The 16183-nt window shown below is 44.2% G+C and overlaps 1 protein-coding gene across 6 annotated transcripts in view; it reads right to left on the bottom strand.

Annotated features, from left to right (window-relative positions):
- The window catches only part of grik5 (glutamate receptor, ionotropic, kainate 5), a 98052-nt gene extending 89755 nt beyond the window's left edge, over positions 1 to 8297 (bottom strand). For 3 of the 6 annotated variants that reach the window (XM_005455530.4, XM_025911167.1, XM_025911168.1), the window contains exons 1-3: positions 7899 to 8296; positions 7451 to 7610; positions 2572 to 4613 (exon numbers count right to left, since the gene is read on the bottom strand). The gene's annotated coding sequence lies outside the window, so the exon portion shown is untranslated. Of the gene's footprint in view, positions 1 to 2571; positions 4614 to 7450; positions 7611 to 7898 lie in introns of all 6 variants that reach the window. The other 3 variants (XM_019364680.2, XM_025911165.1, XM_025911166.1) reach the window with 3 other exon arrangements.
- Positions 8298 to 16183: the final 7886 nt, after the last annotated feature.

Raw genomic sequence — 16183 nt, 5'->3', positions numbered from 1 at the left:
AGGTTGTCTCGTGAACCATGCGCACTTCTGCCACAATTTAGACCAAGCCGAGTGAAATGATTGGGGAGCGCCGCAGCAACACCGTGCGCTGCTGCTGTGAGAAGCACTTAAAAAGATTAAATGTCACAAACACGTAACTAATAATTTGGCACATCATCTCCATATTGCTTTTCTGTTTCTGCAAGTCTGGACTCGACGAGCAGAGTGCACATAATCCAGCACGGATGCTCTTTGACTGGTTCTACAGTGTGAGTCACCCAGTTACTTTGTGACCATGGAGCAGAGCCAGGGAGGGCCTGGGGTCAGAGTTCATCTAATGTCACTGAAGCAAAAACATAAGACACGCGCATGAAACCTCAGCTAGATGACAAACGTGACACGCAGGAACAGAAACTGAACTGAACGCTTGCCAAGTTGGTTTAGGGACGTTTTTGAGCCGCGTGTTTGTGCTGTGTGTCATATTTCATTGATCTCGTTTGGTGCCCTCAGCTCTGGTTTGTTATTTGTTACTCCTGTGATACACTATCACATGCTAAATGTGTCTTTTCTTTTTCCTGCTCCGAGCTAATCTTCAGCTCTGCAGGCAAATGGTTGCCCCCGCTGAGAGGACAGTGGAAATACTTCATATCTCATAGGAGGGGGGTTGCGTCCAGCCCAGCCCTGATATTAGCTCACCACTCTGGGAGCTGTGGGTTTCAGACAGTTGTACTTTACTTCCGCTGAGCAGGAGTGGACAGAGGTTTCTGCTGCCTGCTTGATCCCCCCCTCCCTCCCCCCCTTTCCCGTGGGGTAGCAGGCCATTTATCAGCTACTAGAAGAACATGTATCGATGCCCGGGAATCCAGCGTTTATTACACTTCAAAGTGCAAGGTCAACTTGGCAGGGATCCGTGTCAAAGCTGTCAAGCACAGAAACATAAAACAAATAGCCCACGCAGAGGATGCGGCGTAAAACACCAAGATAAGGGGCACATGTCTCACCGTGAGATTCTTGGTTTCTGTGTACACATGTGCAGGAGGTTGTGTAAACAGGTTTCCCTGTTCGTGTTTTTTTTTTTTATATATACATTTGAATCTAAAAGCGCATCATTAACAAGCAGAGGAGAGATGAGGAAAAAATGTAATGCAGCATCCATATATTTAAAGAGAAAACACCTGGACTGTGGTTAGTTTTTTCTCCTCTGTATGCTGTATGACCACATGCCGCATAAAAGTCGCACCAACTCTTTCCGCTTTGCCTCAGCGGCGAGCCATATTGAGAAGCCTGAGCTCTTGTGACTCTCTAATGTAGTCAGTACTTTCATGCCTTTGATGCCATCACATGCCACTCCTCCCCTCTTCTCTGGGTTTTCTGACAGTGACAAAGGGGATCGGCAGCGGCGTGTTATCAGTGTGCAGCTGCAGTAATCGTATTATTTAGTAATCTTAATTCTGAGAGGCTGACCAACACTGTGAACAAAGCGGGGGCCTTGCTAAGCCCATCAGAGCGCTCCCATGGAGCAGAGGTCTTTTCCTGCTCTGCGGCCCCTCCAGACCCGCACGCTCCCTCATCCCTCCCTGTTTCTCACCCTCCCTTCCCCGTGTCCTCCTCTCTGTTGCTTTCCGTCTCACACTCTCTGTCTCCCTCCTCATTTTCCTTCTGCTCTTGTTCTTCTATTTCCAGAAAGCTTTTTTATTCTCCGTCTCCCTCTCTGTCTCTCTCTGTTTTTTTCACCCTTCCAATCTTTCTGTCTCTGTAACGCTCTGAGCTGGGAGTTTGTGTAATGGCGTTATTCACAGTTCATTGGTCTGTTTGAAGGGACTATCTTGATTGAGCGTCTCCCGGTGCGAGGCCTGGTGACTGTGGGAGTGTATAAAGATGTGGATGTGTCCGTGGAGATAGATGGGCTTAGTAATATGCAGGACATTGCAGAGGCTGGGTTTCGGTATGGGGTTTCATCCAAGCAACACATAGGGAGATAAAAGGAGGCTGAAATGATATGCAGCCGGAGTGCAACGCTCAGGGCATTAGACGTGAAATGGAGGCAACAAAGAACTAGTCAGGGAATCAGAGTCATTCTCATTAGCTGGTTCACCCTCTTCGGTTTTAGCCCCCCCATCCCTTTTCCATCTCACCCTAATGAATATAAGTACACTGACATAGAACCAAAAAGTGCTCCAAGAAGCAAAAAAAGCCCAAAAAACTCACCATTAATTAGTTCAAATTAACCTCAGGACTAAAATGTAGGAGTATACACACACACACACACACACACACACACACACACACACACACAGGGAAAGACACCCTGTTCGCCTCATTCTGACACCACTCTGATGCTGTTGTAAGCTTGGCTGTAAGATCAAAATCTCTTTCTTTGGCAGACACACACAAACACACACATACACACACAAACCGCCTGGGGCAGAGGAAGCACAGGAAAGCAAATCCGCTGTGAAGACACCATAAAACCAACACTGCAGAGAGACACGCCACTTCTGCGCTTCTGCATGCATAAGCTACAAAACATGCTAATGACATGCGCCACACATGTGGAGACGTACACGCGTAGAAAGAGAGGGTCCTACTTACAGAATGAATCAGACGGTATCAGAAGCGCCGTGCCATATTATCACTGTAGTAGTGAGTCAATACAGGCACTGAGATCTGAGACCACAGAGTTTTAGCGCTTCAGCCAAGGGGGTGAAGGGTGGGGGGGGTGCCGTGGGGGGAGTCAGAGGAGTTCACACTGTGTCAGTGGGTGTGAGGACATTCAGGAGGAATCTGGAGCAATCCCGTGTTTATACTGAGAAGAGAAAATAATCCCGATAGGCAAGGCAAGAAATCAACAATTGGTGGAAAAAGAAGTTTGGTTCTTGTGCACAAAGAGGATGTACGGGGGATCGATTGGGCAGGTGTGTTTTTCTTCTTTCTATCTCTGACTTTTAAAAAAAAAGCAAACACAAAAATAACAAGAGCCCACCACGACAAATAAAAGGAACGGGTGAAAATGAGTCAATCAGAAAAGGCTCCACCTTTTCCTTTTTTTGCTGTCTTATTCTGGTTTGCTGTCTGCCCACCTCTCGTTTTCCTCGGGATTGCAGTGGGCCCGTAAGCAGAGGAACGCCGGTAAGAGAAAACCAATCACCTCGGCAGACGACGAGAGAGCATAAAGGAGTAAATGACAAGCAGATGAAGGGGAGGATTTCCGACACCTGCTCTCTCCCTCTGTTTCTTTACCTCCGTCCCTCTCACTCTCCCTCTCTCCAACCTGTATTTCCCTTCTAGTAACAGCCCCCCCTCCCTCCCTCACTGCTTGTTTGGGTTTTTTTAGTGCATGAGCTTGCCACAGCACTGACTGAGATTCTCCAGAAGCTACAACCACCGGGATGCTCTTCTGCTTTCTTTCCTCCTGCCTTCCCCTCGCGCTCTGCACAGAATGACAATGATTTGCACGCCGTCTACTGTGCCGGCACTGGATGTCTGCCTGGCTCGCTGCCTGACACTTGGGCTGTGTACCCGTCTTCCTGTCTGTCTGTCTGTCTGTCTCACCAGCCTCAGAGCTTGTCTGTCATTCAATACAGCTGTCTGTTTACCAGGCCATCTTTCAGCCTGTCTTCCTCCCAAACACTGAGATACAGACCAGGCAGGTGCAGGCGGGACATCATCCTAGTCTCCTGCTCAAGTCCCCCCCCCTCCCCAGTGTAAATCCTGAACCCCTCCCCTACCCATTGCGCTAACTAGCCTCAACACGAATTACAAAGAGTCTCCAAAAAGATTCTGTGCAATCCTACTTAATTCTCTGTCCTTTATTTTCTCGCCGTCCCTTTTTTCTTCCCCCTCTGTCGCCTTCCTTCTCTTTCTTTTTCCACCTGTTTCCCTGTTTTCTGCTTCTTCTCCTTCTTCCTTTTTTTTTTTGTTCTCCTTCTCCTCTCCTCAGTGCCAGTCTCCTTGCTCGTTATCTATTCTGGACAGTCTGTCCCTCCTCTCTCTCCGTCACTGAGGGAGGATGAAGAAGAATGGTACTGCTTCATAATGTACTTCTCCGCAATGTGAGAGAAACTGGGGGAAATTTGTGGGATAAAAGCCGGGTGTTTTTGGAAATTGTTCCTCGAAAAAAAGAAGAAGAAAAAAAAACAATAACGATAGGCCCTCCTCCCCCGCAACAAATCAAAACAGAGCGCCTCTCGAGGGGGGATTTTCAATTACTCGCTTTTGCCCACAAGCCAATCTGGAAAAAGTGGCTGAGCTCTGAGGTGTGCACCAAAGTGTCGTAATCTCAAAAATATATCCGGTTGATAAATCCGGACATATCCAAAAGCTCCGTACCATTGCTCAAGCATCACTGCAGCCTATTTCATTTTAGATGAAGTCCAAGAAGCTCAATTGTGCGCTCAACACGCCGACTGGCTTGTTGCGCGTTGACTCCTCCGAGGCCTGTCGCCCTCTGCTTATCTCTGCTTTCGGTAGACGGCTGGTCCAGGCTCAACTCTGCAGACTCAGCCCTCGCTCGGATGGTTCGAGCTGATGGCAGGAGATGGTGGAGGCAGCTAGCCGTGGAAAGCTGGTCGCTGGAGGGTGGATGTTGGCTTCCATGCTGTCCATTTGGTGCCCATCTCTGCGAGGCTTCAGATCTAGAAGGAGAGAAAGAAAGGAGGAAAAGAAGAAGAGAGGAGAGAGGGAGAGTGCATGAAAGGTTAGCATGGTGACATTTGTGTCACTCTTCCTTATCACGCATGTCATTCTCCTCCTCGCCACTCTCCACCCTGCCTGTCGTCCTGCTGTCTATTCCGTCCTTGTCACTCTTCCACGACTTTGCTGCTTGTTTGTGCCGACCTCCTCTCCACTCACTCTATGATTTGATGCTTTCACTCTCTCCCAACAAGCTCATCTTCAAACGCTCTCGCCATCCGCATCTCACTTCTACTCCCTCTATCCAATTTCAGATCTTCACCTCTACTTCTTTCATGCAATCATTTTTACTCTCTCTCTTCAGAATCCAAGGTGTCTGTTCACCACAAACTCCACAGGCTGCACCAGGTGCAGCAAAGGCACAAGCAGACATAACTAGCTGGTCCAGACTAGACGTCACATTTTAATAAAAAGTGTCGTTTTTAGCTGAAAAACACAACTTCTCTTCTCTAATCGCACTCAATTATGACACACAATCATGTGAGATGTAATGATAAGATGGATTATCTGTTTGACACAATGGATGAAAACAATACCTTGAGGTGATATTTACACAAAATTGATTCAAATATTAGAATAGGACACATTCAAATGAACAAGGCAGAGTAGAGACAAATATCTTAGATATTTTAAAAATAACTTTATGCTCATTTTTATTTAACCTTTTAAAGCCTGAACCATTAAATAATTGCCAGAAAATTCAAATTTTTTGAAAATAGAGTAGTTATTGAACCTTCTGACGAAAAAAATATATATACTAATTTGCATATGAGTTTTAATATGTATCATATTTGCTACATCCGTCATTTTTTTTGCAGTTTATTGCTGAAAAAAAAATGTATCATGCAATTTATTTAAAGTTTTTTTTCCGGGGGGGGGGGGGGGGGGGGGGGGGGGGGGGAATCACACTAATGATGCAGAAGTCTCGAAACATCACAAAAACTCATTTTCCTCTGTAGTTAAAACAATATTAACACTTTCAGTTGTGTTTTGGTGCAAAAGAAATGAGGAGAACCTCTTCAGTTAAAGGTAAATGCAAAAATATTTTGCTCTTGTCTATAACATAGTGAGATTTGGATTGAAATGTCATGCAGAGAGCTGCGTCGTATTCGGTACTGTATCTTTAGACCTCCTGACAGGTCACGCTATTTGCATTTAATTGTGCTCTCTTGCATTTAATGTAATGCAAACAAAACAATGAACCTTTTGTGAGTCATACTTTGGAACATTTTCCAACTAGCGACACATATTATCTATGTATCAGTTCATGTTGTGGCAAAACACATTCATAAATCCCTCTAAATTAACCCTGCTCCAGGTAGACAGGTATGCATGCAGATGACAGATGGGCCGAGCTTAGACAGACTTGGATGCCTGCTGAGTTTCTATTTTTCATTTCCTAATAAATCACACTACCTTTTGTCAAACAGCTGACCCAATTCTAAAAATAGAGGCGCAGTGTCAAATCTTACCCAACAGGTAGTCTCGACTCTGTTACTATGCAACAGTTTGCACCTGTTGAATATGATAAAGTCCTTTCTGAATCCTAATCAAAAAAAGCTCACCGCTCTGAGTCGAGTGATGGATCTTCTTAAGTCAGAAAAGTACAGAGGAAAAAAGAAAAAAGGGAAAAAGTCATTTCAGAGCCCTGCAGTAATATCATCTCTTTTAACAGAGTAAAATCGTTAAATAAGTTTAGTGACTCCAGTGAGGTGGGTGATGGCCGATTTACAGTGAAACATTCAAGGCCATTCAGCTTATCAGCTCCAATCAATACTTCTGTTGGATATATACGACCCTCCCGTGACACCGATATTCTCCAAGGACCATTTAAGATGAGACTAAGTGCGGTGAGGTTAGTGCTCAGTGTCTTCTATTGTGTACGTGCGTGCATATGTGTGTAAGTCCAGCCTTTGTTGGCACCTTAAGCATGCTAAGGTGTCGCAGGTGTGAAAAGACGTAGGTGGGTGCGAATTGGTGTGCAGAAGGTATGTCAGCGAGGAGTGCAAAGATGGAGGTGCGTGTAAAAAGAGTGACGTTGTGTGTCTGTGCATGTACATATGTGTCACAGCTGTCATGCCAGAAGCTATTATATACACCGATCTACTTCATAACCTTCTGTTCCTCCAGTCCTTCACACTGAGGCTGAGCACAAACCTCTGCTCCCTCTGAGTGGGAACGAAAAAAAAAAGAAAAAGATTGACACGGACACAGAAATAGCAGTCCTTCCACACACATACACACACAAACACATCCACAGCATCTTTATTCATTTCCTTTGTCAGGAAAGAGTCTCAGAGCGTCCTCAGTGTGTCTAAAAATCAAACAGAATGTAGTGAGGATCCTGAAGAGACCGAGAGAGGGATGGAAGTAAGAAGGGGGGGGATGGGTGACACAGCCAAAGAGGGGAAGATGGAAAAGGAGGCAAAGAGAGGGGGGAGACAGGCAGCAAAATGGATTGAGCCATTCAGATTTTGTCTATATCCATTAAAACTGGATAGGACAGCTTATGCCCTGATTGAGGAGTTTGGGGGGAGGTAAAAGAAAAGGAGGATGGAAGGAGTGATGGAGGGAAACAGGTGGGGCTTGACAGGGTGAGTGGGTGAGACACAAGGAAATGAAGGGGGGCCCATCAGGAATGAAAATGCTCTGTATATAACTGCAGACTGAAGCCATACACATATATACATATGTATATATATATTTAGGAAACAATCAACTAAGAGGTGAAAGAGAATAAAGAGAGGAGGAGGAAAAAAGGAGAGGGATGGACACTCACCCATTTCAGTGGGCTCTCCACAGGCAAGCACAATCCCTGCTCTGTGATCCCATCCTGGGGAAAGGCGCAGCGAGATCCTGGAGCTCCCTCCGCTGAATACCAATGGAGCTGCTATTATCAGCTCACACACACACACACACACACACACACACACAGGCAACTGAGGAGGAAAAGGCACAAACAGCACACAGAGTCAAGTCTGGGGTAGTTGTTTAAATTAGAAAAGAAGAGCAGTTCAGTGATGCCAACAACATGTGACAATAAAGGAAAACACTGCAGCGGCACAACTGGATTTAAATTCCCTCCCAGCGCTCCTTATATTCGCCTTTTTCTTATGAGGAAAAAACATCAGAGGCAGCGCACGAAGCTGAGGCATCAGTCCACACACACATATATACACACACACACACTCATACAGTGCCTTTACACAGCCTATACAAATACTTACTGAGCTTATATTCAGAAATCCCAGTGAGTCCCACAGTTCACTCTATTCACAGCTCCTCTCTTCACAGACGTGTTAGAGGAAAAATGAGTTGTCCGCTGTTTTTCTTTCCCTCCCTGTGGGTTCCTCACAGTAGTATTAGATGCAAAGATAAAAGGATATGAAGGCAGACTCTATATCCTCCCTTGGTTTCTCCTCACATGCAGTATACATCCAGTTTTTCTGTCTCCATTTGTTGATTCGGGTCCGATCCGTCCGCCTGCCTGTGGACTTCGCTGTGATACGGCGACACGCGACGGCAAACTGCATTCACTTAGTCACCCTCCCCTCTGCCTCTCCCCTTGCTCAATAGTATACCCGTACCTCCTTGGCTTTCTCCAATCTAATCAGCTAGCTCTCTCTCTCTCTCTCTCTCTCTCCCTCTCTGCACCCTCCTACTCTCTCCTCACCCTCCCTCCTCCTTCCCAACACCCACTCCTCTACACTCTCTCTCTCCCTCCTAGGTATTTTTCTCAAAGATGAATATCAAAAATAAAAAACCCATCACCCCTCCATTCTCTCTCTCGGTTCTCGCTGTCAGTTTGTCCGATAAGCATTTGAAATGTGGGGGGGCAAAAGAAAAAAAACTGGTCATGAAGAAAACACACACTATCTGAATGAGACACACACGGCAGCAGAAAGACACAGAGAGAGTAATCAGAGGGATGTGTTACATCCACGGCCGGGGAAAACTACCCTGACAGAGTTTGACGTGGCTGCTTGCTCGGGGTGACAAACACTATCACACGACCGCACCACTCGCCTCATCTCGTACCCCGTGACACACACACACACACACACAAACGTGCACACACCAGTGCACCACAACGTAAACACGCCCGTCGGCTCACATGCAAAGGCGCATATTGACATAATGTCACTAATGTGCGCACACAGACACATGAAGGCGTAGATCCAATCAGAGAGGGGAAGCACTAATTGTGAAATTGTGATGCTGGCGCCGTGTTCGACTAAGAATATATGAAACAATAACCGATGCCGGTGTCTTTTTCTTTGTTTTGTTGTTGTCGTTATTGATTCCCTCGGGGTCGTCAGACAAATCTGCAATAAAGTTTTTTAACTTTGCGATGAAGGTTGCAATAAAAGGAGAGAGCCCTGTGAGCTAGTTTGGTCAGACAACCTGAGCAGCACTGCATCATTCACGCCACCGTGAATCGTTCTCCTCACGTCGTGAATTAATAAATTATTGAACATGCTTTTTTTATTTCTTATTGATAGTGTCAATTTTTCATGAATTGAATTTTTTTCATATTTAAATTAATTCCATTTTACTGGACGCCACCTCCTCCATCACACGCTCTTTATATAGGGACAAATTAAGTCATGCAAATGTATGAAAATGTATTGCTGATAAGGGCAGCACAGTGGTGTAGCGGTTAGCAATAACGCTCCTGGTCGGCTTGGACCTTTCTTTGAGGCGTTAGCACCAATTAACCTCGCAAGCAGCCCAAAGACGTGCTTGCGAGGTTAACTGGCGATTCTAAATTGGCTGGAGGTGCAGATGCATGAGTGCGCGGTCAACAAGACAAATATTGGCAGATGCAATCTTCAGTCGATAAAGCAGTGCATAACTGTATCACAGTGTGCTGTTAGCTCATTTCCATCTCTATATTTTTATTCTTGGACTCTACTAGAGCAGTTTTGCAGGACTCAGATTTACATATAACCCTTATTTATCTTTTACTGAGCCACTGTCTAAAATAAGTCATTTTGATGCATCTACACTTCTTCTGACAGGCTACCACTGGCAAACAGAAGGTCTGAACGCAGGAAGGGTGAACTACAAAGTGAGATTAATGGGTTAGTCAGCTATGTTGAGTGTAAAGTGTTCTGCAGCAACTCATGGTTTGGTTTAAACTCGTCCAGAAGCATCATCATTTCACTGATTCTTTCTGTTTACAGCGTCTCATGAGCGTGATAAAGATTCTCTCTTGAAGAAATGCCTTTTGTGCTTTTCGTACTTTTTTGTGGAACTTCTGAAGCAGCGCCTTACTAAAACAACCGAATGAAGCCCAGCTGTAAACTTACAGCAGTTCATATTATGTGAGCTGCACTGCTACTGAAATTTGCATCCATTAATTTGGTGATTCATAAAGTGTATAAATATTTTTATGCTTGCTTCAAATGCTGTTAAGTCTCTTTTGCACTGCTCCAATTGCAGCTAATAATGCACAGATCAGAAAATTCATCTGTTACATTTGTAGTTTATTTCCAGCAACAGCATCTCGTTTTACTGTTACATTTTATGTTTAATCTTTATTACCCATTTTTCTGCTATGTCTGGAGTAGGCGGTGCCATTATGTGACCGTGCAAAGATCTTTAAGCAGAAACTCTGAGTTGCCAGAGAAACGTGATAACTACCGTTGTGATACCGGTTATCTGGGGTTTTAGGTTTTGTTTAGCCAGCTAATGCACACAGAGCCTGGCTATGTTGAACTTTTTCAAAGTATATCCCACTTGTGGGAGGGGCTTCTGTGCTCGAAGACAGAGCTGAGTGTCTGAGAAATCAGCTGGGTGTTTAGAGCGTCTGAAGCTCTGAACAGTTTTTGGCACATATTATGTCATCGTTGTTTAACATGAGCGTGAACAACTGTAACAATACACAGTGACAGAAAATATGGAAAAGCATGATGTGAGCCCTTTAAACATGAGCGATAGAAGGTTGCGGATCGATTCCCTCCCTACTTCAGTCTGCATGTCAAAGGATCCTTCAGCATGATACTGAACCCCCGAGTCCCCCCCAGAGGTATCTATCCAGTGTGAGTGTGTGAGTATATGTTTAATGAATATATAAAAATAGTCTTCAATAGCAAGTTAATTAGATAAGCATTTTAAGTATAATCATGCTTCTATAAGCCACTTTGGAAACCCACCTCCACCCCAGCTCCTTCATTTCATACCGTTTCTATCCTAATCAATGTGATGTCGGTTGTCATTGATCCCAAGCCCCACCCCCAGCTACCCAGGTGGTCCGGGAGCAGACAGAAATTACCACAGATGGAAAAGAAAAATCCAGTTTTGACTAAAGCGGTCCTGACAGAAATTAACTAATGCAATGCTTAATAAAATAAAATTGAGTTGAATTGATTTCAAGTGGTAAATGGCATTTCAGCATAGTGAGTCCTTTTGCTTATTAAGAAGAATGGGCTGCCTAAACTTTTTACTAATGGATCAAACTTTGAGTAGAATACTTTTACTTGTAATGGAGTATATGTAACTCACAGAAAGGTGGGGACTACTTCCTCTCACACACACCCAAACCATTGCTGAAAAACATTCCTCCTCTCACTGGAGCACCCCGACTCTTCATGCACAACTCCCTTGAATGGAGCTGACACCCTTCTCACTATTTATAATGTTCAGTCATACAAGGCACAACTCGGCAACAGCACGAGCCCATTGCAAGCAGACAGCAGTCTCCAGAGAAGCAGCTCACAGTCTATGATGTCACTGCCTAACTCCCATATCCCCACTTTCGATCAGGCCATGCTGTCTCATCCCCCCTAACGAGACTGGGACACTGGCCTTATGATACCTCTGCTCCTCTCTGGTGGGCCCAAGTAGCCTTTTCAATATAGATCTTTTTCTTAACCTTACAGCCCCAGCGCTCTCTTAGCATTTTGTGTCCTCCAAGGCTTTTAAACTCACCACGGTGTGTTGAATCATTGATTTTGTCACTCTGTGCATGAGGTGGCGCTTTAATTGCTAGTGACAACACTGTGTTGCCTAACAGTGATGTTTGTACACTATGCTTTAAAAGATTTGTCCAGATGTAATCTATTGAGTTTAATTTAATAAAGTGGCAGCAAAAAAAAGAAAAAAAATTGCTCGTGTGTCGATCACTAATTAATCCGCACTGCTCCAGTCCAACCTATGACTTATTTCATTCATAACCTGAATGCTAAGTGCTGTACGCTAATGTTAAAACCTATTTGCGTCTCATATATTAAATTATAGCCTCTGGGTATATCAACTCTGGCTTGTCCGCTAACCTGTCCCCTAATCAAACCAGGAAGCAAATATAGCATGTGACAATGCTGAGCTGTCTCCTCCGCTTTGGTTTCAAACAGTCCCCTCCACCCACCCCCCACCACCCACCCAATGCATCATCATGTTTTCACCTATTCACTTTGCATCTCATAAAATAATGTGCATCTCAAGATGTCTTTGTCCAGTGGGCGGACAGTGCTGGAACACCTATTACTCACTCATGCTTGAGCCTATTAGACTGCAACCATGTCACGCTAGAGGTTCCCTTAGGCCACGGCTGGGGTTTTTTCTACGCATGTGTGTGTGTTTATGTGGACATTTGGATATGACTGTTTGTGCGTCTGTCCAACTTGCAAATTTAAAGTTCCTTTGTAGTCTGTGTGCATGTGGTGTGTGTGTGTGTGTGTGTGTGTGTGTGTGTGTGTGTGTGTGTGTGTGTGTGTGTGTGTGTGTGTTTGTCAGTGGAAGATCTGGAGGGCTGCGTACACACAGCGTTACCCCTAGCTGTGACCCACAGCTGCAGTTTTCAAGAAGTCAGGAGGAGTCTCCGTGTGCTGTCTCTCCCATTTCATCAGACACGCTGACGCGCACCCCGCAGTCCAAGCGCGTGCACGCGGTCTAATTTACCTCTGGTTTAATTTACCCCGCTCTCATTTGTTTTTTCCTTCACTGCTGAGTGACACCGAGACTGCTGCATGCGCACGACTATCTCCGTATCATACCTCCATCTTTTTAAGTGTTTACAATATAATGCGAATAATCCTACGTGGTTATTTACCTTAATATTAGTGGTGATTTAGGCCTCCACAGAAAGTCTGCTGTCACTCTCTGTTTCAGTCTCCCTCCTCTCTCTAAATATGCATTCAACAGCTGTCTCTCATCTCCATCCCACACCACTTTGCTCTTGACAAATTGATGTGGAGCGCTTTTATATAACAACTATGTAACACGCGCGCACACTCCAAATACCATCCGCAGCACAAATGTAAACCTCGCCAAACCATTACACATTGCACTTAAGTGCAGGTGTTAAAAGCCCAGTGTTTGCAAGCGCCGGGCGTTACGTGTGAGAGTGTTTCCTTAATTTTCTCTGTGTAGAGCGCAAATGTGGCTTCCATGTTAACTATTGCTTGGAAAGCGTGGACGAGAGGGGAGGGAAAGGCAGAGGAAGACAGAGAGAGGAGGGAGAATTGACATTCTGCCCGAGCACTGCGCTGTGCTCATGGCATAATGATTAGCTCCTCAGTATTCCAGTCACATATGCTTCACTATCAATGAGAGAGAGAGAGAGAGGAAGGAGCAAACATGAGGGAGGGGACTAGCAGAGGGAGGCGGGGGGAGAGGAAACGGGGAGGGAGGATGAGAGTGAGTGGTTGGGGATTGGGGGGGTGTCACATAGGCAGAAACAAGGTGAACAAGAGAGCAAGGGATGAAAAAAGTGAGAGGGTAACGGAGGACAGAACACAGGACTGTAGCGTGACATAAGCAGCAGCAGCAGCAGACGTAAGTGCGAGCACGCTGCAGTAAGCTGACACACAGATGGACGCTGCGTGCGCAACAGTCAGACACATTTGCAAACTAAAAAAAAAGAAACACACACACACCCTACATCCACACGTACGCTGAAATACACGTGGAGACTACTTTGTCAAAGTCACAGCAGGTACAGCCACCTCAGCAAAGAGAGAGATGGGGGGTTGGGGTGGGGGGTTGGTGAGGGACGAGAGAGACAGAGAGGAGGGTGAGGATGCAAAAAAAAAAAAAGGAGCGAAAAAGGAGAAAAAGAAAAGGACAGAGGGCGGAGAGGAAGCATGTGCCAGCAATAAATATATAATCACAAGACATAGAGAATGATAAATGTATACCATTACTTAAATAGGTCAGTCATACATTAATAACATCGATATGATAATAAAGTTGGGAAGTCAGCTGTAGCCAGCTGAATAAGTTTGCATAAGTGCGCTCACTTAGTCAAATACAAAGAAGTACATCATGTTTCTGCATGCCCCGTAACTCAGACTTTATTTGTTAAGACAGATCGCCATGGAAGAAGTGAAACGTTTTTCAGCTGGGATGAATAATCTTAAAACACAGCAGAGATGTAAAGGTGCGTACTGCATGCATGCAGCTTAATAAAACATGTCTGTCTCCCTACGTAACAGTATCATTTTTCTTGCATTGTGTAGTGCAGTGCATACTGTACGCTGACCTTAATGTGATTTATGATATTTTCCTTCGCCTGTAGAATTACTAGTATATATGATTTTGCCTGGTAAATTGTTTGACCTTTAATAGCCACATACCAGTGTTGCTCTGATGTTGATATTGCATCCATCAGAAATACACTGCAGTAGTACTTTTAGGTATCCGTTTAGGGCTGGGTGAAATTAGCCGTCTTCACATTTAGCCAAGATATTATTTGCATGAAATGCTTAGAGGAAAAATTATGAGTGTAGTACACAGATATAGAAATTAATCCCCTTTGAATGCTCATAACGTACTTGAAGACACGTGTCATGCGTGTCACTGGAAAGATGACAGATGAAAACACCAATTACCATATATAAATTAGATGGCTCCCAAGCTAAATTAAATGTTCCTTTTTTATTAAAACACAAGGCTAATCTATGTCAGCTATGAGATTTTTCTGTCATGTTACCTTGGAAACAAAGCTTTTCCCGGCATCTACAACTTGCCAAGATGTCAATAAAAATGCCATTTAAAAAAAAAAAAAAAAAAAAACACGGCATTATTAACGCTTCTCTAGAGACTCAGTATTAAGTGGGTTTAGTGGAACTCACTGTTATTTTTTTTATTATTATTATTACTACCGTTGGTGTGTAACATATGCTATATTTACTATAATTCGCTTCAGGAAAGCACATGCTAATTTTACCCAGATCATTGTAAGATATACCTACAAGAACCTCAGTTTCACTCTGCTTTTAGAGCATAACTCCAGGCCATGTGCTGTAAGAGCACACTGCAGACTGAGTAATTTGTGGGTTTTATTTACACTGCATTTACTGGTGTTTCACCACTAAATCCAAACCAAAAATACAGAGTAATTTTATTTCAAGTAGTTTAAAAAAGAAAAATGCCATGATTATACTCCAGGATAGTTGGTTCAACTACCCGTGGTTAGGGCAGCTAAGTGTTAACTTCCTCAATTGGTCTCTTGTGCTTACTTAAAGTTCATATTACGCAATACTGGGCAGCACAGTGGTGCGGTGGTTAGCACTGTCATCTCACAGTCAGAAAGTCCTGGTTTGAACCCACTCACACACACACACACGGAGTTTGCCAGTGCCTGTGTGGGTTCCCTACAAAGACAAACATGTCAGGTCATCTGGTGTTTTTAAATTGGTTATAGGTCTAAATGTTTGGGATTCATACTTAATTGGGAAATCTACAGAGTAACGTGACGTGTGCATCAGTGTAACTACACGTCGAGACGATACAGCCCGCGACGACTGTGACTGGTCTGTTCGGCGCCCTCGATTCTTCCTTTTCATTTCCAGCTACTTTTTTGCCACAGTTTCTAAATTTATAAGTAAGAATGTATCAATCATCACCTCAATATAAGGAATAACAATCACAGCATCAACATAAGGACTCACAAATGTCACCAAAAGAGAAATTTGAGAGACAAATATATTTGCCCCTAAAAAAACAATGATCACAACAATCAAACAAACCACTTACGTAGGTTACGTCATGGGCTCTACAAAGACTAAATCAGGCGTTAGCCCTACAACAGACGTGTCCAGGGCATCTGCCCCTCAATCTTATTATAACAAAAGCTTGTCACAACAATGATACAAATTACAGGACAATGTTTCATTTGGTAACGTGATATAAAAACCACTTCCCTGACTACAACCATAGTAACAACGCTTCTTTCTGCTGCTCTCTTACCCACAGAGGGTCGTTGCAGCAGATGGCTCTGGATATTTGATTTGTGTAGATTTTTTCACTGGATGGGAAACCCCCAAAGGAATTTGTGCATCTTCCTGGTCCCTGATCAGATGTAATGTCATAGTAACATTTGTAAAATACATTTTATTCATGCTGTTTTATCACGTTAGTGTAGCGTTTGAGAAAAATCTCCTTTTTTCTTTTTTTTGAAGGGCTGTGTACACACAGAGCAACGTTGCCACAAGTTGGCAAACCATGGCCAAATACATTTGGATTTGTAGAGCTGGCATCACATCCTGCTTATTGTTTCTACCCTCTC

Source organism: Oreochromis niloticus, linkage group LG11 (genome assembly GCF_001858045.2).
Source record: "Oreochromis niloticus isolate F11D_XX linkage group LG11, O_niloticus_UMD_NMBU, whole genome shotgun sequence".
NCBI classification, from domain to species: domain Eukaryota; kingdom Metazoa; phylum Chordata; class Actinopteri; order Cichliformes; family Cichlidae; genus Oreochromis; species Oreochromis niloticus.
The sequence above is the reverse complement of the archived record's forward strand: the minus strand, read 5'-3'. Positions and strand labels throughout refer to the sequence as shown.